The 25,177-nt window shown below is 37.9% G+C and overlaps 1 pseudogene across 1 annotated transcript in view; it reads left to right on the plus strand.

The window, feature by feature from the left end:
- The window catches only part of LOC143859077 (N6-adenosine-methyltransferase non-catalytic subunit MTB-like), a 75,451-nt pseudogene extending 54,848 nt beyond the window's left edge, over positions 1 to 20,603 (plus strand). Inside the window, exon 6 of the transcript XR_013239131.1 lies at positions 20,125 to 20,603. The product of XR_013239131.1 is annotated as a N6-adenosine-methyltransferase non-catalytic subunit MTB-like (transcript). The remainder of the gene's footprint in view (positions 1 to 20,124) is intronic.
- The last annotated feature ends 4,574 nt before the right edge of the window (positions 20,604 to 25,177 follow it).

The following is a 25,177-nucleotide window of genomic DNA, read 5'->3' on the forward strand; positions in this document are numbered from 1 at the left end:
CTCTAAATCTCTTCCTTGCTATGAATGTACTACTTTCAGAATCTATAACCACCACCACCTTACTAGGAAACGAAACCGATCGAATGGCTCTGCTCTCCTTCAAGGATGCTAAAACGAGTGATCCTCTTGGAGCCTTATCATCATGGAACCATACTCTCCATTTCTGCAATTGGAATGGAATCACTTGCGATCGGAGGCATCAAAGGGTCACTGTATTGAACCTTAGTGGGCAGAACTTGGTGGGTACTCTATCTCCTGCCATATCCAACCTCACCTTTCTTAGGGAAATCCACCTCCAAGAAAACAACTTCAATGGCCAAATATCCCATGATACTGGCCGTCTATTTAGACTGCGACATCTTAATATGAGCTATAATTCCTTGGCAGGGGAAATTCCATCCAATCTCACCCACTGTAATGATCTTCGAGTCTTTGAATTGAGTTTCAATGAGTTGACAGGGAAAATTCCCATCCAACTTAGCACTCTACCGAAGCTATCCGGGTTGTTTCTTGGTCATAATCATCTTACAGGGAGCATTCCACCTCAACTAGGGAACGTTTCATCTCTCACCCGTCTCTATTTATTTGAAAATAGTTTGATGGGACACATCCCAGATGAAGGTGGTTCTTCTATAAGAGGAAGAGGGAGAGGAAGACCTCTATCCCAAATTCAATGCTATCATTGTCAAAGGTTTGGTCATGCCATGAAGTATTGTAGAAAGAAGATTGCGGAAGAAAGCAAAAAAGAATCTATCTTCATGTATAAGAAAGAAGAAAGTAAAGAAGAAGACACTCTTTTTCTTGCTTGTAATGTACAAGAAGTGGCTCTTGATGAGACGTGGTATCTTGATAGTGGTTGTAGTAACCACATGACCGGCAACAAAGGCGTGTTTGTAAAGTTGGATGAATCTCTCAAAAGTGAAGTTCGAACAGGTGATGACAAGAGGCTTTCCGTAAGGGGAAGTAGTGATATTCTTGTTCAAACAAAGAAAGGCGTCAAGTCCATCTCCAATGTTTTCTATGTTCCCGGTCTAAAGCACAATATCTTGAGTGTTGGGCAACTTCTAATGAAAGGTCATGATGTTCATTTCAAGGAAGATGTATGTGAAATCAAAGACAAAAATCATGTTCTCATAGCCAAGGTGAGAATGACTCAAAATAAAATATTTCCTTTAAAGTTTCAAAGTGAAGGTCTACCTTGTTTCAACACCATTGTCAAATATATGTCATGGCTATGGCATCTTCGCTATGGTCACTTGAGCTTTAGCACTTTATCTCTCATGAACAAGAAGCATATGACGAGAGGCATGCCAAACATCGACCGCCAAGATCAAGTGTGTGAAGGGTGTGCACTTGGAAAGCATCAAAGAGACTCTTTTCCAGTTGGAAAGACTTGGAGGGCATCAAATCCTCTTGAGCTAGTGCATTCGGATTTATGCGGGCCTATGCAAACAACATCAATTGGAGGTAATCGATATTTTTTCACCTTCATTGATGATTATAGTAGAAAGACATGGGTTTTTTTCCTTAAAGAAAAATCGAAAGTTTTTGGATGCTTTAAAACTTTCAAGAGCTTGATTGAAAAGCAAAGTGATTTCATGTTGAAAACTTTACGTTCTGACAGAGGTGGTGAATATGTTTCTCATGAGTTTGAGAATTTCTTGAAAGAAAATGGGATTCGGCATCAACTTACCACTCGGCACACAGCTCAACAAAATGGGGTTGCCGAAAGGAAGGGCCGGACAATTATGGAATTGGCTAGAAGTATGTTGAAAGCAAAAGGGATGCCTAATATGTTTTAGGCGGAAGCTGTTGCATGTGCCATCTATCTCTTGAATCGGGCATCATCAAAAAGTGTTCAAGGTATAACTCCTCAAGAATCTTGAAGTGGTCATAAGCCTTGTGTTGCTCACTTGAAAATTTTTGGTAGTATTGCTTACTCTAACTTGCCGGATGAAATAAGAAGAAAGTTGGATGACAAATCCAAAAAATGCATCCTTGTTGGGTATAGCGAAAGTTCAAAAGCGTACAAGTTGTTCAATCCCATGACTAAGAAAATTGTCATAAGTAAGGATGTGAAGTTCAATGAAGAAGACTCTTGGAATTGGAATCAAAGTGAGAAGAATAAAGAAGTTTTGGTAGATATGGATGAAAGCAAAGATACTCATGATGGTGGAATTGAAAAAATTGAAGAGGATATGGCTCCTCCTATCACTCCATACTCTTCTCCATCTTTTTCGGCTCCATCATCTTCAATAAGCCCCGACTCTCCTACAAGGAAGACAAAAAGCATAAAGGAAATTTATGAAAAGTCTAGAAGAATTACCGATGAAGAGTTGACGAATTTTTCTTTGTTTGCCGATGCCGATCCGATTAGTTTTGAAGAAGCTTGTCAGGAAGAAAAGTGAAAGCAAGCAATGGATCAGGAAATGTGTTCAATTCAAAAGAACAATACATGGGAGCTAACGGAGCTTCCATATGGGCAAAAGACTATTGGTGTAAAGTGGGTATACAAGACAAAGTTGAATGCAAGTGGTGAATTTGAAAAGTATAAAGCTCGCTTAGTAGTAAAAGGCTACAAGCAAAGGTATGGCATTGATTATAAAGAAGTGTTTGCTCCCATTGCTCGTCTTGAGACAATTCGTATAGTTCTAGCTTTGGCAGCACAAAATAGTTGTAAAGTTTATTAAATTGATGTCAAATCGGCATTCCTGAATGGGTTTTTTGAAGAGGAGGTGTATGTTGATCAACCTCCCGGTTATGTGAAGAAAAGTGAAAAAAGCAAAGTGTGTCGATTGAAAAAGGCTTTGTATGGCTTGAAGCAAGCACCAAGGGCATGGTATAGTCGCATTGACGGATATTTCATGAAGAATGGTTTCAAAAGGTGTCCTTATGAACACACCCTCTACATCAAAGAGAACACCCAAAGTGAGCTTTTGATTGTTTGCTTATATGTTGATGATTTGATTTTTACAGGCAATAGTTCAAACATGTGTGAAGAATTCAAAAGAAATATGATGCAAGAATTTGAGATGACCGACATGATCTTCTCCATTTCTTTCTTAGTATTGAGGTCAACTAAAGAGATGATGGAATTTTTATTTCTCAAAAGAAGTATGCAAAAGATTTGCTAAAGAGGTTTAGAATGGAAGGTGCTACACATATAGCACACCTATGGAAGTTGGCTTGAAACTATGTAAGAATAAGGATGAGAAAAGAGTTGATGCAACTCTTTATAGAAGTCTCGTTGGTAGTCTCATGTACTTGACGGCCATAAGATCGGATCTTATGTTTGCGGTGAGTATGATTAGTAGATTTATGGAATCACCAAAAAGAAGTCATTAGGAAGCCGGCAAAAGAATCTTAAGGTATGTGTGTGGAACCGTTGATCATGGGATACGTTATGGAAGAGTTGAATATATAAGTTTGGTTGGTTATTGTGATAGTGATTGGGGTGGAAGTGTTGATGATAGCAAGAGTACTTCCGGCTATGTTTTAAACATTGGTTCGGGTGCAATTTCATGGGCATCAAAGAAGCAATCAGTTGTTGCTCTTTCTATGGCGGAAGCGGAGTACATTTCATTATCTTCGGCGGGTTATCAAGCTCTTTGGCTACGATAGATATTAGAAGAACTCAAACATCCGCGACAAGGTTGTACGGGTTTATTTTGTGATAATAGTTAAGTGATTTCACTCACAAAGAATCCAGTTTTTCATGGCAAAAGCAAGCATATATGGATCAAGTATCATTTCATTCGAGATTTGGTAAATGATAGAGTTGTCAATGTTCGCTTCTGCAAAACTAAAGATCGAGTTGCTGATATTTTTATAAAGGTTTTGAAGACCGATACATTCATCAAGATGAAGGCAAAACTCGGTATTGTAGTGGTCTAGCTTAAGGGGGGCTATTGGAAATTTAATCTTGACCTCTAGATCTTGATCATCCATTGACTTGACTTTCTTGGCTTGGAAGATAAGACTTGACCACATTGGAAATCTCCTTTGCGGCATTTAATGGCCTAGGGACTATGTTTTGTGTTTTGGAATTGTGCTAGCCATTTACTTTTCATGTAAGAATGTGTTAGTGGTGCTTAGGAAAGCTAATAGCAACTAAGAAAAGCTAATTTCGGATTTGTAATGAGGGCTGAGATTTAGACCTTGTATATCTTCACTTGTAAGGTTTTTTAGTGAAATTTGAAGTTTTTTGAGTTGCACAACAACTTGGGTTACTTTCTTTGTGTGTTTGGCATCAAGAGAACAATCTTCTTCTCTTGAAACTCATCTTCTCCCTCCAACCTCGTTGGTTTCATTCCAACAAATTCTTAGACAACATTAAAATTCAAAGACCATCATCACATTGTTTATTTAACTCCACAGAACGAAATAACTAAGTACCACTAAATCAAAAGTAACAAAAAGGAAAAAGAAAGAGAAAAATACAGTTCCTGGATAGGCAATGTCTGACTTGGCCTCTTAAAACATATGGAGATTAAGTCAATAAGACCAGTGTAAACTAAATTAATCAAGATATGGTGTATGTCCTCCTATGGGACAACTGCATGCTTACTATTTATTTTCTAGGAAGACTGAAAATGGAAACATTTGTTTTGGCACCAAAATTGTTGCATCTATGTTGGAGCTCTGGCTCCTGAGGTGATATCACTTGTGAGACTTCTTTATTCTTACGCCACACCAAGTAAGCAATTCTAGTTAAATACAGCATCAAATCTGACCAAAAAAATGAATATTGCAGCCGATACAACTGGTACAACCCCTAAGCCATTGTTTTGGCAGGCCAGGAAGTTGAAGTTGAAAGTTCTAACAAAATTTATTCATCAATGTACTAAAAAATAAATGAATAACCTTTGCTTTTCCTTACCCAATTCATATTTAGGTAGCCAGAAATGCTTATCTACACATTGCTTTTCCTTATCGGGCTCTCTTTTTTAAATTCAAATTTCAAACCGGCGCAGTCGACCGGCCCTATGGTGGTCGCCCGGCGAGGGCAATCTGTTTGAATAAAAATTCGGCTAAAAAACACTATCGCGGTCTACCGACCCATCGCAGTCGCCCGCCCAAACTATGACGGATTGTTTCTGTTTCAGCAGAAATAATTCCACGATCGTCCGGCTAACCCCCGGTCGACCGGCCCGCTATTTTTCGCAAGTGATGGAATTCCAGCTAGCTTGTCTTGGTCGCCCGAGACACCCCGGTCGACCTGCCTTGTATAAAATTCCATTTTAACTTTAAAATTCAAGGGCTTTGAGCCATAGTCTTTGGGCTTTAGTCCTAGGTTTTCAAACACATTTTTGAGTGTATGTATGGTTTTCAAAGATGTAAAAAGTTAAGTATGAAAACCATTTGAAAACCTTTGAAAGTGCATAAAAGCAAGAGGACTCCAAATACAATCTAAAAGATGTAAACCTTGATCCTTCTTAGATTTTCTTGGCCCTGTAGCACTTTCTTAGACTCCTTCAACTTGAGAGTGAACTTCTTGACCTTGTTTGGCTCTTGTGACTCCTCCAATTTTCAATGGATGTTGAAAGGTGCATTAGGTGTCACCAATGGCTAATTCAACTCCAAGCTTCTTCTTGACACTTGCTAGGTAGCTTGTTGGATCTTCATCTCGAGCTTCTTGACTTGAACATCTTCAAAGGATGATGTCTTCACTGTGAGTGCAAGCTCTTAATCATTGTGTGTGTGGATCCGCAAGCCATGTGATGTGTTGAGTTGTGTAATGACGATTGACATATGAAATTCCTGTATAAAACACAACATCTCAAAGCAACACATTAGTCCATCAATTGTTAGCATCAAAACAAGAAGGTAAGGTGAATGATTGAACCCATGGGAACCCTTGGGCTTACAATATATATATATATATATATATATATATATATATATATATATATATATATATATATATAGAGAGAGAGAGAGAGAGAGAGAGAGAGAGAGAGAACGGTTTCTACACACAAGTGTAAATAAGTTGTCTACACACTAGCTTAGAATACAGTGTAGGGCATATTTTTTGGGTGATCCACACCATTCATGTAATTAGCCCTTACATAGATAGGGTGTCCACAAAAAATCAGCTCTACGATTTGCGAGGGGGTCTTCTAATAACTGTTCATCTTTCTAGATTCCCATATAGGCACATTCCTCCACACGCTCATTAAATGCCAGCGTGGCATATACTTTTTGACCCAACTATAAACGGTTAGTCATGAAATTCTCTAAGCCCGCTTTTGTGTTGGATTTTGTGAATCGATTTTGTGAAATTCTCAAAAAATTTATGCTAAATATTTGAAAAATGTCAGAAGGAATAAAATTTGAGATGCTCATAAATTGGACTCAGATACATATTCTATTAGAAATGCGGAATATCTGAAATAAATGCTCATAACTTGAACAAGGTGGGTTCAAGTTATTTTTTCCATGAGTAAAACGTGAGCAATTTTTTTAAAAAATTCCTTTCCAAACTTTTCCACAAGATTCCATAAATCCAGAGGAAGGGTGGGAAGATCATAATGCCACCAATAGGCCATACTACTCTTTAAATAAAGGGTATTCCTGTCTTTTTCAAACTTAATTTATCTGCCGGGTGAAGTGACGGTGGAATTTACTCCATTTGCAAAGCATATGGACCACGATTCGTTTTGGAAACACGACTCTATTCGCAAATAGTCCATAGTGGAAGTCTATTTTTGCAAAAAACCTCTTTAATCTAAAGACCTATAGTCTATAGTGGAAGACTCTTTTTGCAAAAACCCCTTTAATCTAATGACCTCTAGTCCATAAATAAACTGATGAAGTCAAGTCAATTGATGGCCGACACAATCCAAGTTACTAGTCCTAATTATGGTTTAAAATTTCGACCGAAATCCGAAATTTCGGATACCGGTGGGGACCGAAACCGGAATTTTCCAAAACTCCATTTTTCGCCCTTTACCAAATTTTGGTAATTTCGGTCCGAAATTCACCCCTTATGGGGCCTAACTAATTTTTTTAGGTGCGAATTTATCAGCCACCCTCCCACGCCTCGCCTAAAATCGATTTCCCCTTTCGTATGATTCATTTCGCTTTCCCTGTTCGTTTGGATTATGAGAATCGATATAATCAGTTTTCGACTAAAAATCAATACTAAAAACCCAAAACCAATAGGTCCTTAGCTAGTAAAACCAATGCTCTACAATCCGTGTGGACAGTCTGCTGATACGTATGCAAACTCTCGTTCACTAAAAATGGTTAGCAATGGAATAATCTAAGCTCATTTTTGTTTTGGATCTTTAGAATTGATTTTTAGTCGAAACCGAGCCTTGGCGCAACGGTAAGGTTGCTCTATTGTGTCCCGGTAGTCACGGATTCGAGTCACGGAAACATCCTCTCTGCAAGCAAACTAGGGGTAAGGCTGCGTACGGCTAGCCCTCCCCCTTTTAGAATAAATTAGTCCAAAACTGATAATAGGACTCAACATAAAAGGTAATTTCATTCCAGTAATCAGTTTTGAATGCAAAATTGATTCTAAAAATCCTACACCAACAGGGATAAAAGGTCTGGGCTGTTATATAATCTAATCATGAGGTCAAGTCAATAGATGACTCCATCGCCCGTTCATGTGACTAGTGTGTAACACTTGGTGAATACATGTGTGTACATGGAAATTAGGAGTCCAAATTCTATGAAAAACAAAACGTTAGATAAAATGTAGTTGTTAGCAAGGTTTTAAATTTTGGTTTCGGGATGCATTTCTGACCCAGCAAAACCGAAATTTCAGAATTTCGGACGAAATCCCGGATTCCGTATAAAAATTAATATTATATTAATTATAAATTTCGGTCGAAATTCTCGAAATTACGTCCGAAATTTCGGTAAATTTAGTTGAAAATGATGGGGCTCCTTTGTTTATTCTCTATATCGATTCAGAAAAGTGAGAAAAAAAAGAGAGGATCTCTTTCTATGTGAAGACAGAAAAAGATAAAGAAACATTACCGCTACTCAAGGAATGTTAAAATATAGAAGAAGGGAAGAAGCTCCCATGTGAGTGGTGCCAGTATCCAAAATAGTCAATGCATCTTCATTTCTTTCCATATAAAATGAAGGAATAGTTACCAATGGGGGATAAAAATTAGGTGGAATTATCAACAGGACCATGCTTTTCTAAAATTATCAACGAGGGACAAAAGAGGTCTAGTCATTAAAAGCTAGACGAAAATTGGAAAATCTTTGACTGATTAAGTTGGACCTGGTCGAACCTAATTCTGTTTGAGACTGGTGGGTTTTCTGTAGACTCGGTCATGAGTTGGACCAGGACCTAGACGAACCTAGTTAGCCCCCAATGGAAACAATCAAGATTTTATGTACTTTGTTGACTCGGTCATTTTTAGGACTCGGCCTACATAAAAGCTGGACCTGAACGAACCTAATTCCGCCCTCCGACTAGTAGTAGCACTCGGAAGTTATCGTGCTAGAGAGGTGATTGTACTAGCGCAGTTGGCACCATTTTGTAGGTTAGAAAAACGAATAGTCTGTCTACCTGCTTGGAAAAAATCTCGCTAGAGGACTAAAATGGCCTCATCGATTCAGAAATTTGGCGAGCTACCACTTATGACAACTCATGGGAATTCCAGTCCTTATGCTTCCTAAGGGTGGCTTCCACCTCCTGAAATGGCATAGGCGCATCAGGGCTTCGTCCACATGAGGGAGACTCTCTGGTAGGCATAACGTTATTTAGATTTTCCTCTAGCAAAGGATTTTCCCAATTAGAAGTCAATTTATCATGTGTATCAGCACTACTAGAAATATTAGTCACTAGAATTCCGGGAAACACTGGGGCCCGTAGTTTTGCGTCATGTATTTTGAGCCATTTAAATGCTATGCAATGCAACGTGTCCCACCGTGCATGCCAAAAAGTTCGATCGATATGGAGGGGTGCTCCTGTGCTGTCAGTCAGAGTCACCATCTGATGTTGGTGTGTGCGTGTGGAGCGTGTGGAGCGTGTGAGAGTGTGTGCGGGTTCCTCTGTACTTACACAGATGGAAAGGACTTTTCAGGTGTACTTGATAGCTTAATTAAAGAGATAGACTCACCAGAGAAGATGAATTCATTGCTAACTTAATCCAAGTATAGCTACAGTTACGAAAAGTAAAGGGTACAAGTGCTTAAAAGAAAAGATAAAATGCTAAAAACATATTTGGATTTGGTTTTGTGACCTCTTCCATGGAGACAAATGTCTCCTTATATAGCTTTATTCTGGTAACCGTTCTTCATTACCCCACGTTCTCCTGGAGGCCGGGAACTTTTTTTTGTAACTACCCATGATGAGTTCCCTTATTCTCAGGTCCTCCATTGTCCAAGTGGTTATCATCCACCTTCTCATGTTTGGAAACTGTAATGCCACATCCTTGAATCAGTCAAACCGGATGTTCTCTTAGTAATTCGGTCCCATTTGACAGACTGGCTTTAAGTTTGAACACATCTGAAATTCATCCCTTATGGGGCCTAACTGATTTTTTTAGGTGCGAATTTATCAGCCACCCTCCCACGCCTCGCCTAAAATCAATTTCACCTTTCATATGATTCATGTCGCTTTCCCTGTTCGTTTGGATTATGAGAATCGATATAACCAGTTTTCAACTAAAAATCAATTCTAAAAACCCAAAACCAATAGGTCCTTAGCTAGTAAAACAAAATGCTCTACAATCCGTGTGGACAGTCTGCTGATACGTATGCAAACTCTCATTCACTAAAAATGGTATTCTAAGCCCATTTTTGTTTTGGAAATTTAGAATTGATTTTAGTCGAGGCCGAGCCTAGGCGCAATTTTAAGGTTGCTCCATTGTGACCTGGTGGTCACGGGTTCGAGTCACGGAAATGTCCTCTTTGCAAAGTAGGAATAAGGCTGCGTACATCTAGCCCATCCCAGGCCCCGCCCTATTAGAATAGAATTTTAGCCCTTACCACTATAACAATTTCATGCTATTAGTGAAAGAAATGGATTCCTGTGCTCTGTTTGGATTGAAAGAAAAACTTTTCTGATGGAAAATTTTTTCTCTAGAATTTTTATTCTTCCATTTTTGTTTTGGATTTTGTGAATCGATTTTGAGAACAAAACAGATGATTGGACTCAAACTTAAGCGCAGTTTGCATCCAATAATCAGTTTTGGAATCAAAATTGATCCCAAAAATCCAAAACAAAGAGGGCCAAAAGCTTTGAGCGAGCCGTGTTATTTAATATAAAGACCTAATAAATAAACTGCTGAAGTCAAGCCGACACAATCCAAGTCGACTAGTCCCAATCACCATACATAAAGAGAACAATGATTCTTCCTCCTCAAATAGAAAGTTGATGTAACGTGTGAAATATTTTTGGAGTGGAATTATGAGTCAAGAAATTTCATTCGGAAGTGAAGCTTTCGTGAAACACGAGCTAGACGAGCTTGACACTTTTATTTTGTCATAAAAAAATGGGAAATGTTATCAGCACTACTGTATTTTGATGAGGGCACTCCTCACTTCATTAAAAGTACGGTATGGCCCCACCATAGAATGATCCAAACCGTCCATTAGATGGGCCACATCCTAAATAGGTTGTGCCTGAAAAATAATTTCCATAGGTTCATCCTAACCCTCTGATCTATAGAGGATTAGGATCAACCCTCTAACATTCAGATCGGAGGGTTAGGATCAATCTATGGAAATCTTTTTTGGGGCCCAATCTATTTAGGATGTGGCCCATCTAATGGACAGTCTGGATCATCCTATGGTGTGGGCCATACCGTACTTTTAATAAAGTGAGGAGTGCCCTCATCAAAATACAGTAGTGCTGATAACATTTCCCAAAACAATTCTTCATCTTTAGCTCTTTCTATGTTTTGGTCATTTATCCTCCGCAAATCTCATCTTTTTCTTATATTTTAAAAACCACATCTTTTCTAAAAAATTAAAATCTCTTTATTTTCAACACCACTTTTATTTTTAAAATCTCAAACACCAATTAATACGTTTTTTTGCCTTCGATGGGAGCTGATAAAGTTGCCCCTTCAACGTTAAATTCGCCCCTTATGGGGCCTAACTGGATTCTTTAGGTGCGAATTTATCGGCCACTCTCCCACGCCTAGCCTAAAATCGATTTCCCTTTTCATATGATTCGTTTCGCTTTCCCTCATTCCCACATAGGTGAAGAATGAGGGAGATGATTTTTACCCGCCAAGGATGATGCGCCAACCTTTTAAGTGAATTGTGGACAGACTTTAATGCTTTTTGACGTCACATCAAGTTTGGTGTTTACACTTGGAGGAATGGAGGATGATGCGCCAGCCTTTTAAGTGAATTGTGGACAGACTTTAACGCTTTTTGACGTCACATCACGTTTCAGGGGCGCGGGGGGCGGGGGTGTTTACACTTGGAGGAATGGAGGGCCATGGCCCCCTCATGCTATATGTGCCTGCGCCCCTTTGGGTGAAAAAATCATCGCCCAAAAAAAGAGAATGCCCAACAACAAAATGCCACGATTCGTTTTGCAAACACGACCCTATTCGGAAAGGGAGCTGATATTTACACTCCTTTTAATTCTGCGGACACCCGCATTTAAACGCCGTGACCAGCTTGGATGAGTTGCTAGTTAGTACCAAAAAAAAAAAGAAGAGTACTTCTAAAATGACGAGAATACCCTTTCAATAAACCGCCTATGTCATCTCTCACGATCAAAATCTGCAAACCTCGTTTCTACTTTTTCTCTCCCAAAACCCAAATCAGAACTTGAAGATCTTTCTCCAATAACTTTCCTTCTTCAATCTATCTTCGGTAAGCAGTAATAGCAGAGTAATCCATCTTCGTCTTCTCCATCCATTCACAACGGAAGAAGGGCGAGAAGAAAGAGGAAGTCGATTTCTTCTCCAAACCATAACCCTAACCCTCACCATGGCCACAGCTATTTCTGGCCATGCAGGACAATCCCAAGGTGAAGATGACATCATTTTGCCTTCAAGGCCTAAAAGCCTCCCTCCAAGGGAAAGAGTTCTGAACTTTGTTGTTTGAGTGTTGCCTTGGAGGTTGTGATTGTGAATTCAATACCTAAAAGTATAGTGGGAGAGAGTTCTGATTTTTGTTGAATCAACTCCATCTGGACGGAATTGTGCCAAGAGATTAAATTTAAAACTGGAATGTTTCATGTCTGAACAATTCGTATTGGAGCTTGTCCTCAATTTCAGTGTCAAGGAATTACTTTCACATATTTTTTCTCTCTGAATTGGATGCCAATATCTAATCAATCCCTTCTCGGGCATTTCACCGAACACTTGAGAAGCAAATCAAATAGCCCAAAATGGAAAACCCTGTTTTCATAGACATGAGATATTTTCATGGCCAGAGATAGAGACACCTGTGATGATGGCAAGCTCTTTTTTGGATTTGAGCTTAGAGACGGAGAGAGCTCGAAGGTCTCCATTTTGGTCATGCGAGAAAGACGAAATGAGGGTTCCAGATTTTGGTGAGGCGAGATAAAGGAATAGGGGACTTTGGTAAGGCCAGAGAAAGCGGAAAGATTTTGATTGTGAGAGATGGAATAGGCGGTTTATTGAAAGGGTATTCTCGTCATTTTAGAAGTACTCTATGTTTGTTTAACTGACAACTCATTATAGCCGGTCACTGCGTTTAAATGTGGGTGTCTGCAGAATTAAAAGGGGCGTAAATATCATCTCCCTTTGCAAATAGTCCATAGTGGAAGACTCTTTTTGGATAAACCCCTATAATCTAAAGACCTATAGTCCATAGTGGAAGACTCTCTTTGCAAAAACCCCTTTAATCTAAAGACCTAATAAATAAACTGATGAAGTCAAGTCAATTGATAGCCGACACAATCAAGTGACAATTCTCAATATCGATTCAGACAAGTTGGGGGGGAAAAGAGGATCAGTCTTTCTCTGTGAAGACTGAAAAAAATAAAGAAACTTTACTGCTACTCAAGGAATGGAAAAATATAGAAGAAGGGAAGAAGCTCACATGTGAGTGGTGCAAGTATCAAAATAGTAAGTGTGGATATCAGTGAGTGGTGCCATTATCAAAATATGTAACTGTGGATTTAACGAAAAATGGTCCCGTGTGAGTGGTGCCAGTATCAAAATAGATGTGTCGATATCAGTGTGAGTGGGACGGCTGGTGCCCGGTGAATTTATCCTCAAGTAGTTAACCATTTTCAGTCGAATACTAAATATTAAATTGTTTTTTTTAAATAAAAAGTAGAGGGTCTCGTATTCGAGTGTGATCATCATTTCGTGCTATATAAAGGTTGAGTGTGATCAAATGAAATTGGGAGACAAAAAATAAATAAAATCTTGTCTTTGCTCAGAACAAGAAGAGCTTCAACCCGGATGGAGCTACCAGGTATGAGTCTTCTTAGTGTGCTTTGGTCAATCATCTTCTCTGTAAATCTCTTCTTTGCCATGAACGTAGTACATTCGAATTCTGCAACCACCACCACCTTACATGGAAACGAAACCGATCGAATGGCTCTGCTCGCCTTTAAGGATGGGATAAGAAGTGATCCTCTTGGAGCCTTATCCTCATGGAACCATACTCTCCATTTCTGCCAGTGGAATGGAATCACGTGCAGTCGGAGGCATCAAAGGGTCACTGTATTGAACCTTAGTGGGCAGAACTTGCTTAGTGGGCAGAACTTGGTGGGTACTCTATCTCCTGCCATATCCAACCTCACCTTTCTTAGGGAAATCCACCTCCAAGAAAACAGCTTCAATGGCCAAATATCCCAAGATATTGGCCGTCTATTTAGACTGCGACATCTTAATATGAGCTATAATTCCTTGGGAGGGGAAATTCCATCCAATCTCACCCACTGTAGGGACCTCCAAGTCATCCAATTGAGTTACAATGAGTTGACAGGGAAAATTCCCATCCAACTTAGCACTCTACCGAAGCTATCCTTGTTGTTTCTTGGTCATAATCATCTTACAGGGAGCATTCCACCTCAACTAGGGAACGTTTCATCCCTCACCCGTCTCTATTTATTTGAAAATAGTTTGGTGGGACACATCCCAGATGACCTGGCCCGAATTAATAACTTGAAATGGATCACCCTTTCTTCAAATTTATTATACGGTACGGTTCCTTCCTCTTTTTATAATAATCTCTCGTTTCTTGTGGTCTTTGACGTGGCAGATAACCAGTTACATGGAACCCTTCCACCCAACATAGGATTCTCTCTTCCTAATCTCCAATATCTACTTTTAGGAAGCAATCAATTTACCGGACACATTCCAATTTCATTATCCAATGTTTCAAGTCTTGAATGGCTTGAAATGGAAGGGAACCAGTTTAGCGGACCGGTGCCTGAAAATATTGGATGGGGAAAGAATCTACTCATATTTGACTTGAGCTATAATTACCTAGGCCTTGGTAGAGCTGATGACTTGAAATTTATCACTTCTTTGACCAACTGTAGTAATCTAAATGAGTTGCTCATACAGAGAAATCATTTTGCTGGCCCACTTCCCAACTACGTAGCCAATCTCTCAACTCACCTTTATCTGTTGGGAATAGGACAAAACAAAATTTCTGGTAACATCCCCAGTCAGATCGGGAATCTCATCAACTTAAAAGCTTTGGGTATATATTCAACCTTCATCACAGGTTCTATTCCCACTTCAATTGGGATGCTCCAGAACTTACATCAACTCTACTTGGGTGGTAATAGTTTGTCCGGGAAAATCCCATACAATATTGGAAATATTACTCAATTGACCAACCTTGATTTAGAATATAACAACCTGCAAGGAAGCATACCTCTATCTCTTGCAAACTGTACAAAACTTTTAAGATTGAGCCTTTCTCAAAATAACCTTACAGGTATGATACCAAAGCAAATTATTGGCCTTTCTTCGCTATCAATCGCACTCTATTTGTCTCAAAATTTTTTTACTGGCTCCCTCCCATCAGAAGTGGGTAACTTGAAAATTCTAGAGCTATTGGATGTTTCTCAGAACAAATTGTCAGGTGAAATCCCAAGCACTCTTGCAAATTGTAAGAGCATGCGAGAACTTTATATGCAGGGTAACGCCTTCCGAGGAGATGTTTCGTCAGTTTTTACTACATTAACATCCATTGAAGCCCTTGATCTTTCATACAATAACTTCTCAGGGAAGATTCCAAAATATCTAGAAGGGTTTAAGTTTCTACAATATCTAAACTTGTCTTTCAATAATTTTGAGGGTGAAGTTCCAAAACAAGGGGTCTTTGGAAATGCCAGTGCAATTTCAGTCACGGGAAATGATAATCTTTGTGGTGGTATCCCAGAATTAAAGTTGCCTACGTGCCCAGTGCTAGCTAATGACAGACGAGGAAAAGCCCATGTTTCTAGAGTAATCATCCTAGTAGTTAGTGCGGTTGTATCTTTGATTTTCTTATTGTGTGTCCCTGCTTCACTTTATTGGGTAAGAAAGTCAAGGAAGAAACCATCTTCCCTATCTTCTATGGGGGGCCGGCATTTAAAGGTTTCTTATGCAGAGCTCTGTAAAGCAACAGATGGGTTCTCTTCAGCCAATTTGATAGGCACGGGAAGTTATGGATCAGTTTATAAGGGAATCCTCAGTCGCATTGAAAATGTTGTTGCTGTCAAAGTGCTCAACCTTCACTTAAGGGGAGCTTCAAAGAGTTTCATAGCTGAATGCAACGCATTGAGAAACATTCGTCATCGAAATCTTGTGAAGATCATAACTTCTTGTTCAAGCATCGATTTTGGAGGTAATGATTTCAAAGCTCTCGTGCTTGAGTTCATGCCAAATGGGAGTCTAGAGAAGTGGTTGCATTCAAAATTAGATGGGCAACATCAATTAGGAAGTTTAAACTTCAGTAAGAGATTAAACATAGCAATTGACATAGCTTCTGCACTGGATTATCTTCACCATCATTGCCATACACCGATTGCTCATTGTGATATAAACCCAAGCAACATTTTTTTGGATGAAGACATGAATGCTCATGTGGGTGATTTTGGGTTAGCCAAGTTTTATCCAAGAATCATTCAGAGCTCATCTGAAGATCAAAGCAGCACAACTGGATTAAAGGGAACTATTGGGTACATTGCTCCAGGTAATAAATTTATCAATTTTCGTCATCCTGTTTATTCTCAATGAGTTCTATAAAATATTTCTCACTTATTAGGTATATAATGTGGTGCAACAAAGGCTAAATTAGCATCTTGAACCAAAAAAATTACTTGAAAGCATTTCTATATTTATTGACAAGGTATATAGGAATGTTATTTTACATCAAGTAGTCTTGTACATGTCACCCGAATAATAGGCGGCCTTTTTAGTACCCATGACCATGAGTTTTTTATGCAAAATAGTTGAGTAGAAAATGCTAATCATGTAAATGGTTAAAAAATTATAATTTTGGAAAAATTCAGAGAAGTAATTATTCAATTATTCAATAAAATCTCTAATATTATTAGAAAATAATGAGAAATTTTGTAAATAAATTTCCAAAAAAACCATGACTAATGTTTCTCAACAAAAAATGGCCCAACACTCCAATGATGAATCAAATCGTGCTTCTTAAATGAGCTAGAGCAGTAAAACACCCCAAAGACCCATTAGAGAAAATATATTCCAATGAAAGAAGCAAAAGTACCATGAAAAGTGCCTTTTTTCTAAATTATCCAACTTTTCAAGAAGGACCAAAACGCCCTGGAGTAGTCCAATCGGTCGAGCCCTTGTTCGATTGAATCCCACTACCGCTGGGCATCATTGATATAGCCTGAAACCATGTGTGCAACCCCTTTGCCATTTCAAAGATTGGGTGAACCATTTGCCAAGATTGTCTAGAGCTGGACGATCGGCAACCACCCTTGAATGAAGGTATAACTCTCTGAGGAGTGTGACAAAGCCGAACAGTTAGCAACTACTCATCCACAAAGGTATAACACAATATCTACTCTTGCATCTGTAGATTTTGTGTTACTACATCTGTAAATTTTGTGGTTACTGCATTAATTGTGGAGATTTTGGACTTAATAAGAATTTTGGAGCCTAGGATTGAGCATCGTAGGAGGTCAGCTAATGAGGCGGCAGATATTCTAGCAAAGGAAGGAGTCCTTAGGGAGTCCATGTTAGTCGTGTCGCCGGTTATCTCGCCTATCTAATAGGCTTTGTAATGGGTCTGCGGACCACTTTTAAGTATCATGTGTGGGGCATCTTGTCCCCGCCCAATACTTTTTGTCTATTAATGCAATGTCAATTTTCAAAAAAAAAAAAAAAACATAGAGTTAGGTATTTGTTTTCATTCCACTGGTTCGGACGAAGGGTGGGGGCAAGTAGCCACTTTCTGGCATCGACCTCACAAGGATTTCCAGATTAATGACTGCTGCCAAAGATCCCAATTGGCGCATCACAAGTTCACTCCACGCCATCTGCTGAAGGTGCACACACTTCCCTCTAGATGTCAGTGGAGGATGGTTCCGACACTCAGAACCCTTGCTTTCTTTCTAATAAATAGTTGTTTCTATTAATCCCTAGTCAAACATTTCAACTTTTGGTGATTCTTTTCAAAGAAAAGTGGTTTGGAACAAGATGAACTATGTTCTCCAAACGAGCTTGAGCACATGACAAGCAGCACTTTCCTAGTCTGGTTAGATGGTTCTATACAGAGTCATGTCCAGGACTTAGGGCTCATAATCCCTATTTGGTGATCCTAGGGTAATAAGTGATGCATTACCTCATTCCTTCTAGAACCGCAAGAATGCGGTGTGTGTGTGTGTGTGTGTGTGTGTGTGTGTGTGTGTGTGTCTAATCCAAGGAATGATTTTTTGGCAATCCTCGATCGGAAGAGAAAAGATGGAGGAATATTTATAGTTGCCATACGTGATATATGGCAAATCTAGAATCAGGAATGCAAAGGCTAGGGCAAGGCAAGAGTAGCATGTGGGCAAATCCAAGGAATGATTATTGTTTAACCAGCTATCAAAGGTTGTTACAATTCCAAACAAAACTCTCAATAGCTCATTAAAAAGTGTAAAACAATGTGAGTCTTACTCATAATGAAAACATGGTCATGCGAATAATTGTAGCCTTTTGGTAACTATCCTAAGTTCCATTTGTCGATTATCCTAAATTTAAGGTGTTTGATAAATATAAGTCAAGGAGGGTTTCTAATAATTCCTAATAATAAATACGAGACTTTTGGATTAATGTTGTGACTGAAATAGTGTTTCTCTTGGAAAGGAAGGTTAAATGATGCCATTTCCCTTTCCGAAAGGACGTTTGGTTGATGTGCACTATTCATTCTACTTCCTTGTGTTTAATGGATTTTTCAACAATTGCCTTTTAAATTGCCTCTGCCAAGTCAACATGAAAGTGAAATTAAAGATTTGACATTTCAACTATTTTGTTAGTACTTAGAAAATGACATCATTTCACTTTTCCTTCTGCTTCTACTTATGTTTTACCTTATAAGTAGTATGAAATTAAATTTAATCTAACTAAGACTTGGTTGGTTTTAGATGAAAAAATCATGTTGAGAAATTATCATGGTCCAAAATTGGCTAGCATTTTTTAGTAATACATAGTGGAATGCTATTCATCACTTACATGACTTGATTGGCCGAAACCCATGTTATATTGATTCTTCTAAATGGGTGAAGTACCCGTGTGGGACACATACGTCTCAAATTGCACGAGTCTCTAAGACAGTTCTAGATCTCTTTTATCTGTTTTCTGTTTTACTGGATGCTACAGCCACAACTTCATAATTATCACACATTTTGAATTTTACCCATCCTATTAGTAATTTTCTTAAAAAAACCAAATATTATATCTACTTAACTTATCAAAATTTAAATATGTTACTTGTTAAAATAATATTATTATTTAAAAAATTAAAATTTGACAATTGATTAAAATATTTTGGCGAATCTACAAATCATTCTTTTTTAAGGTTTGCTGAATTTGACACTAGATAACCATGTCAGATTCTGACACTCTTACCTATACCAGGGGCGGAGCCAGGAATTTGCCCCACGGAGGGCAAAAAATAGTTGTTATATAATAATCAATAGGTTATCTTAAAGTAAAAAAAAATTACACAAATTTTAATTCAAATTACTTTCAATTTAAAAATTATTTATATATTTTTTTTGCCCACAAAAAATTTACTCAATTAAATCCAATGATTTTTCATGTTTTGATGTATCATAGTTACTAAAGATACGAGATGATCGTTCAATCCTCACTTGATTGTCTTCCAAATTAATTTTGAAGCTCTCACAAGTCATACGATTTATGAGTAAATAAGCACTCGTAGCCCATAGAAGTATAGGCCACGCCCCCATCAAAACATGAGGGGAAGTGATATATCCACCCTTTTTTCTAGTTGGGACCCAGCTTATGCATAGGCTTGCGTGGAGATAGTGGGATGCATGCACAACATCAAAACACGAATTAAAATGGTAGGCCTCACCCATCAAAACATGTGTAAAATGGGTGGGCCCCACCCATTCTATGCATATAGTGTAAAAAAAATTACACCATAGAAAAAATTCCAAACCAGAAGACAATAATCAGTTTTAGATTCAAAATCAATTTTCAAAATCCAAAAATTAATCCCTTGTATACACCTTGTTGGGATGATCTTGTATACCATTACCAAGTAGAGGGCAATTTTGTAGTTTTAGTTACAAAATATGGGCACAACTATTGTCTCTTTAAAACTCAAAATTGCTCCTTAAACCAATCATAAAAAAATTCCTGTATGAGGGCAATTTCGTAGTTATAGTTATAAAATATGGGCAATATAAGTAGAAGGAACAAACACCCTTACAATATAAAAAAGATATTATGTGCAACCACAAATCGGCAATGCAACATAGGACAAAACATCTATATTTTCTTTCATTGTGCTAAATAGTTTCTTATGTGTTTCTCTAAAAATTCTAGACTCTTTCCATGCAACTTAGGTTTCTAAATGTGAAGAGATCATTCAATTATCTATCATCTCTTTGATAAAATTTTCACCTTTTTTTCAAAATCAAACCTCATATTTGCTTTTAGTTTCTAACTGGTATCTTATATCCTTTATCACAACAAAAAGTGTAAAAGATGTGTGGAATTGCAGAATATGGGGCAGGTGGTCATGTGTCCACAACTGGAGATGTGTATAGCTATGGGATTCTTTTATTAGAGATATTCACTGGAAAGCGCCCCACAGATGAAATGTTTAAGGATGGCCTAAGTCTTCACAAATTTGTCCAGTTGTCTTTGCCGGATCGAGTGATGGAGATTTTAGATCCATTAGTTCTTGTAGATGATGATGAAGGAAGAGCCACAAACATTACTGAGAATTACAATGACAAGATACGTCGTTTGCAGGAATGTTTGGTATCGTTAGTGAGGATTGGAGTGGTGTGTTCTGCAGAATCTCCGAGAGAACGAATGGAGATGGGAGGCGTTGTAAAGGAAATGTGTTCTATTAGAAACATATATCTTGGTGCTGGGATCCACAGAGAATGATGAAATAGGGCCTTATTTGTCACTGAAGGTTTATCTTACCTCAGTAATTTTTGAGATACTACAGGAAAAAAAAATTCACTGCTACATCCGTTTTGTTTCCCATTGGACAAAGATTACTATTTTACATGTTATTTCTTTGATGTATTTGTAAGTTAATGTTATATTATATGCGTTTTGTTTGGTGGTACCACTTGCAAGTAATGTTTTTTTCTCATATCTATATTTTCTTCACCTATTAATACAAAATTACTATCAAATCTTGAGTGTGAAGGTTTCCATTGCAATACATTGATCATTCCATCCTAGGAGATTTATGGAAGATGATTACCAAGCCATTAATTAAAACAAGGTAGCTACATGTTGGAAATTAAAGATAAGTTTGTGGAAGAAGGCTTTATTCTTCATTATCCTTTTTTCTCCTTTCATTTGATTTGTATGTGATGAATGCGTTTCTTCACATTCAGTATTCCAGAAATCCTCTCTTCAAGTTTGTATGGAGTGAGATAGGCCTATTTTGGTGAGAAACACTCTCCTACTTTTTCTTATTCTTATTTTCCTTTGAATTTTTTAGGTTTTGTTTTCCTTTCTCTTTGATTTTTCCTTCCTTCAGGCGACCCCTTGATTTTTTTTCCTTTATTGGATCATCACGCACAAACCAATTAATCCCATAGTTAGCAAAACGTGATTTGGCAAAAAAGAAAAAAACGGGACAACAAAAATTCGAGTTTAATACGGTACTGGTTGAAAAAATCATAGTAAAAAAACAGAAACACAAGAAATGAGTTTAAAATTTTGTCATTTACAAAATATGGTGGCGCTAAAATTAGAAAGTTGGCCGAAAAAAGTGTTTAAAACGTTTAAAATGCATTTTAAACGTGTTTAAAACATTTGCCTAAAAAAATAGAGTTTTATTCTTTGTAAAAGTTTTAAACGGCACACAATAAAACAAAAAGAAAAAATGTCGTTTTAAACAGAGTTTTGCTAACTATGATTAATCATGAGGAATAAAGGGCGGCGTTTTATATTACTCTGTGATGTGTAACATAAAACCAGTTTTAGGAAGAATAAAGCCTAGAACTACTGTCCTGATGCGTGAAGAATACCCTGTTTTAGGAAGGGTGAATGGTACAACACCACCTTCTACTCTACTCTAACCACATGAAAATAAGAAAAAAGTTTTCAATTCCAATCCATTGAGGAGTGATTAATTGAGATTTGAGGTTGGCGGGTTCTCTGTCAAACTATAAGAGAAGTAAAAACAAGAGAAATGATTTAAGCACAACTATGTTTTGATACATTCGCGCATGTATCTTGTCTTTTAGCATTTAATTGTCAGGTAAGTGCTTTTTGAGGACAGTAAAAGCCCTTTTAAAGCTCTTTAAATATAAAAGACAAGAAACATGAGCCTCTTGTGTCAAAAGATGTGTGTGTTGAAATCATTTCCCCAAAACAAACAGCAGGTGACAAAAACCATTTATAGTTTGTTTTGCTTCACTCTCCCACTTCCATTTCCATTTCCATTTCCATTTTCATGATAGTGTGTTAACCAAAACAAAAGCTCTTCAATTGGAGTTTAAAACCATCTCCAGTTGAAACTATTTTTTAGGTGTGATTCTATATTCAAATCCATATCCGGAATCCTAAGTAACTTAATTAACTCCTTAAGCCAGAAGCTACTTCCTTCCTTGCCTTCCATTTGTGTGAGGATGAGCTTTTTTAATTTGTTTGTATCAATAGCCATCCTCAAAAGCATGTTTACATCCTAAGGGAAGCATTGCAATGCAAGAGGCCAACCCGACTTTTTCTTTTCTTCCGTGTGATTAGTTGCAGCCCTATTTTCCTATCATTACTTCCTTCTATTTGTCTCTTCCTAAGTAATGAAAAGGGGCGCATTTATCTTTCCCTATCTTTAATTTCTTATCTTATCCCACTTGATAAGAACAAACAACAAATAAAGAAATTTTGTTCGTATCTTCATTCTACATGTCTAATGAGAGAGATTCAGAGTGAACCCAAATTATAAACTGAGGATCACCCATTGACATTGTCATTGTGATTTCTCACAATCCGCCCATTGGAATTTCCATTTTTGTCAACGTGTATGACCTCCTAAAGATTTGTTTTAATTTTATTTATTTATTTATGTTTTATATTATTTTAAATTCAATATGTTTATCATATTCACATGAGAGAGAGAGAGAGAGAGAGAGAGAGAGAGAGAGACCGCTTAAGGTCCTTTTTGGATTGCCACCAAAAAAAAAAACTTTCATTGGAAATTTTTTCTTACAGCTCCGTTTCTTTCGACGTAAAATTTGTTTTATGTTGTAAAAATGAACATAAAACAAATTTTATGTCCAATTTTACATCAAAAGAAACGGAGCCTACACAAATTTTTTCTTCCCACAATTTAGAGGGAAATAATATGATTATTGATAATTTAGGGGGATGTCATCATAAATTGATGGTCCCTGTCAATATAAATCGAATAGTGTTGTTTTAAGTTACCTTTTTTCTTGTTTTAAGAAAATAAGAAATTTTAGTGACACTTCTCCTTTCCAAACTTTTCAAGAAAATTCCTGTTAAGAGTTTTTTTTTATGTTTGAGTGTGGAAAAACCCAAAATGATGATTTTTTTTTTTATAAAAGCACAAATTTTAAAACTTAGATACGAAAGATCTAAGCTTAGTTATTTATTAAGCTTAAAACAACAACACTACCTTGCACGCAAGAGTTTTCAACTCATATTGTTACCAATTGTTGATGAAAGGGCTAACTTGCACAAAGCCCAGGTCTAGTTTTAAACCAATACGATTGCTCTGTTTGGTTGCCGGGTTTTTTTTGTTCCTGGGAGTTTTGTGGGAGAGTTAGTTAAATTTTGGTCCCATCCCATGTTTGGTTGCCTTTTAGCACTAGGTTTATTTTAATCCCACTCTTGTAATGATTACTTGTGGGGTGAATTTTTTAATCCTACTTTTGTAATGATTGCCTTTTCATCCCATCCCAAGATAACCCCAAGAACAAAAATAAACTCAGGAACCAAAAATAAGCTTGAGAAGAATTTTTTTTTCTACCCAACAGTTCAAGCAACCAAACAAAGGTTTTTTTTTTCCCACCATATCTCCCAGGGTATTTTTTTCTCCCAGATAACCAAACATGGGATTTTTATTTTACCAGGATACTTCTAGGACTTTTTTTTCCCACGTATCTCCCAGGGTATTTTTTTCTCCCACATAACTCCTAGGAACAAAAAGAACCCGGCAACCATACAGAGCAAATGGTCCAGTTAAGAGTTTTTTCGAAGCTCACAGTCTAACGTATAAAGATTTGAGTATTCTTGTCACCAAATAATGGATAAATCTGAGATTCTTTTTTTTTTTTTTTTGGGATGGGTAAGCTGGGGTTAGGCGGACCCCTACCAGTATATTGATTAAAGAAAGATGTTACAATAAAAGAGAGAAGACGATGCCCCAAACCTTAGAACAATGGCTAAAGAAGGGGGCCGAACAAACAAGGACATAATACCCTTGAAATCAAAACTTAAGACAAGCACAACAAGAGAGAATACACGTGAACTCTAGAGCCAGGCCCCATTTTAGCCCCTAGTGATCAAAGACTTCTTTCATCTTTTGGCTAAATTTCCTTGCTCTCATGCTCTTCCTCAACTTCTCAACCTTTGGGGGTTTAGAAGTCCTATGATGGGGGGTTTCATTTTTCTTCTGTTGAGGGTGATCTTCTTCACCATCTTCTTGTTTCTTCTCTTCTTCATTCTCTGTTTCTTCATCAGAAAACTGATTTTCTGAATCACAAACAGATCCAGGTTCTACTTCTGAGTTAGAGACAAACACAGAGGTGTCTTCCTGATCATGATGGTGTTCTGCTTGGTGATGGTGTAAAGGGAGATTTGGCTCTTCTTGGGGCAAAGATGGGTTCTTTTCACTGGGATTTGGTTGAAGACAGGGAGAGGGGTTCTCTTCAGGAATGGAAATCAAATCAGGCACGTCCTCATCTAGGGAGGCAAGAACAGAGTAGGGGTTTGGGGAATTGAATTTTTCTTCAGTCTTGTCAGGTTCTTTCTGAGGATCGGAGTTGTTAGTATCTAGGGCCTGAAGGTCAAGCTGGGGAGAATCTTGAGGTTTGGTAAGGATGGGTTTCCAAACTTGTTGGGGGTTTTTTTTCGCAGTTGGGTGGGCAACATTTTTGGGGCAAGCTTCAGAAGGGTGGCTAATATTGTTGCAATTTTTGCAAGCTACAGGTTTCCAATCATACTCCACAACCTGATTGTGGATTCCACTGGGTGAGTGGATCGGAATAAATTCCGGATACGGGACACCGGCTTCTACTTCCACACATAGTCTGGCGAAATTTAGTCTGGTAAACTCGGCAGTATGTGAATCCATATACAGAGGATTGCCAATAAAACTTGCGATTTTACTGATTCCTTTGGCACTCCAGAATTCTAGGGGGAGCCCGGGTAGGCGGATCCAAATGGGAACAGAGATAAGCCTGAGCTTTTCAAAGGAGGTACCAGGGCACCATTTTTTCAAGACCATCGGCCTACCTCCGTAAGAGTGGACACATGACTCTAGGACATGGTCACTGTCTTCTTGGCAGGTAAATTGAAATAGATAAAAACCATTACTTGAAGCATAGATTTGCAGC

This window comes from Tasmannia lanceolata, unplaced genomic scaffold (assembly GCF_043159265.1).
Source record: "Tasmannia lanceolata isolate RefF3 unplaced genomic scaffold, GAP_Taslan_0.1 ptg000029l, whole genome shotgun sequence".
Classification (NCBI taxonomy): domain Eukaryota; kingdom Viridiplantae; phylum Streptophyta; class Magnoliopsida; order Canellales; family Winteraceae; genus Tasmannia; species Tasmannia lanceolata.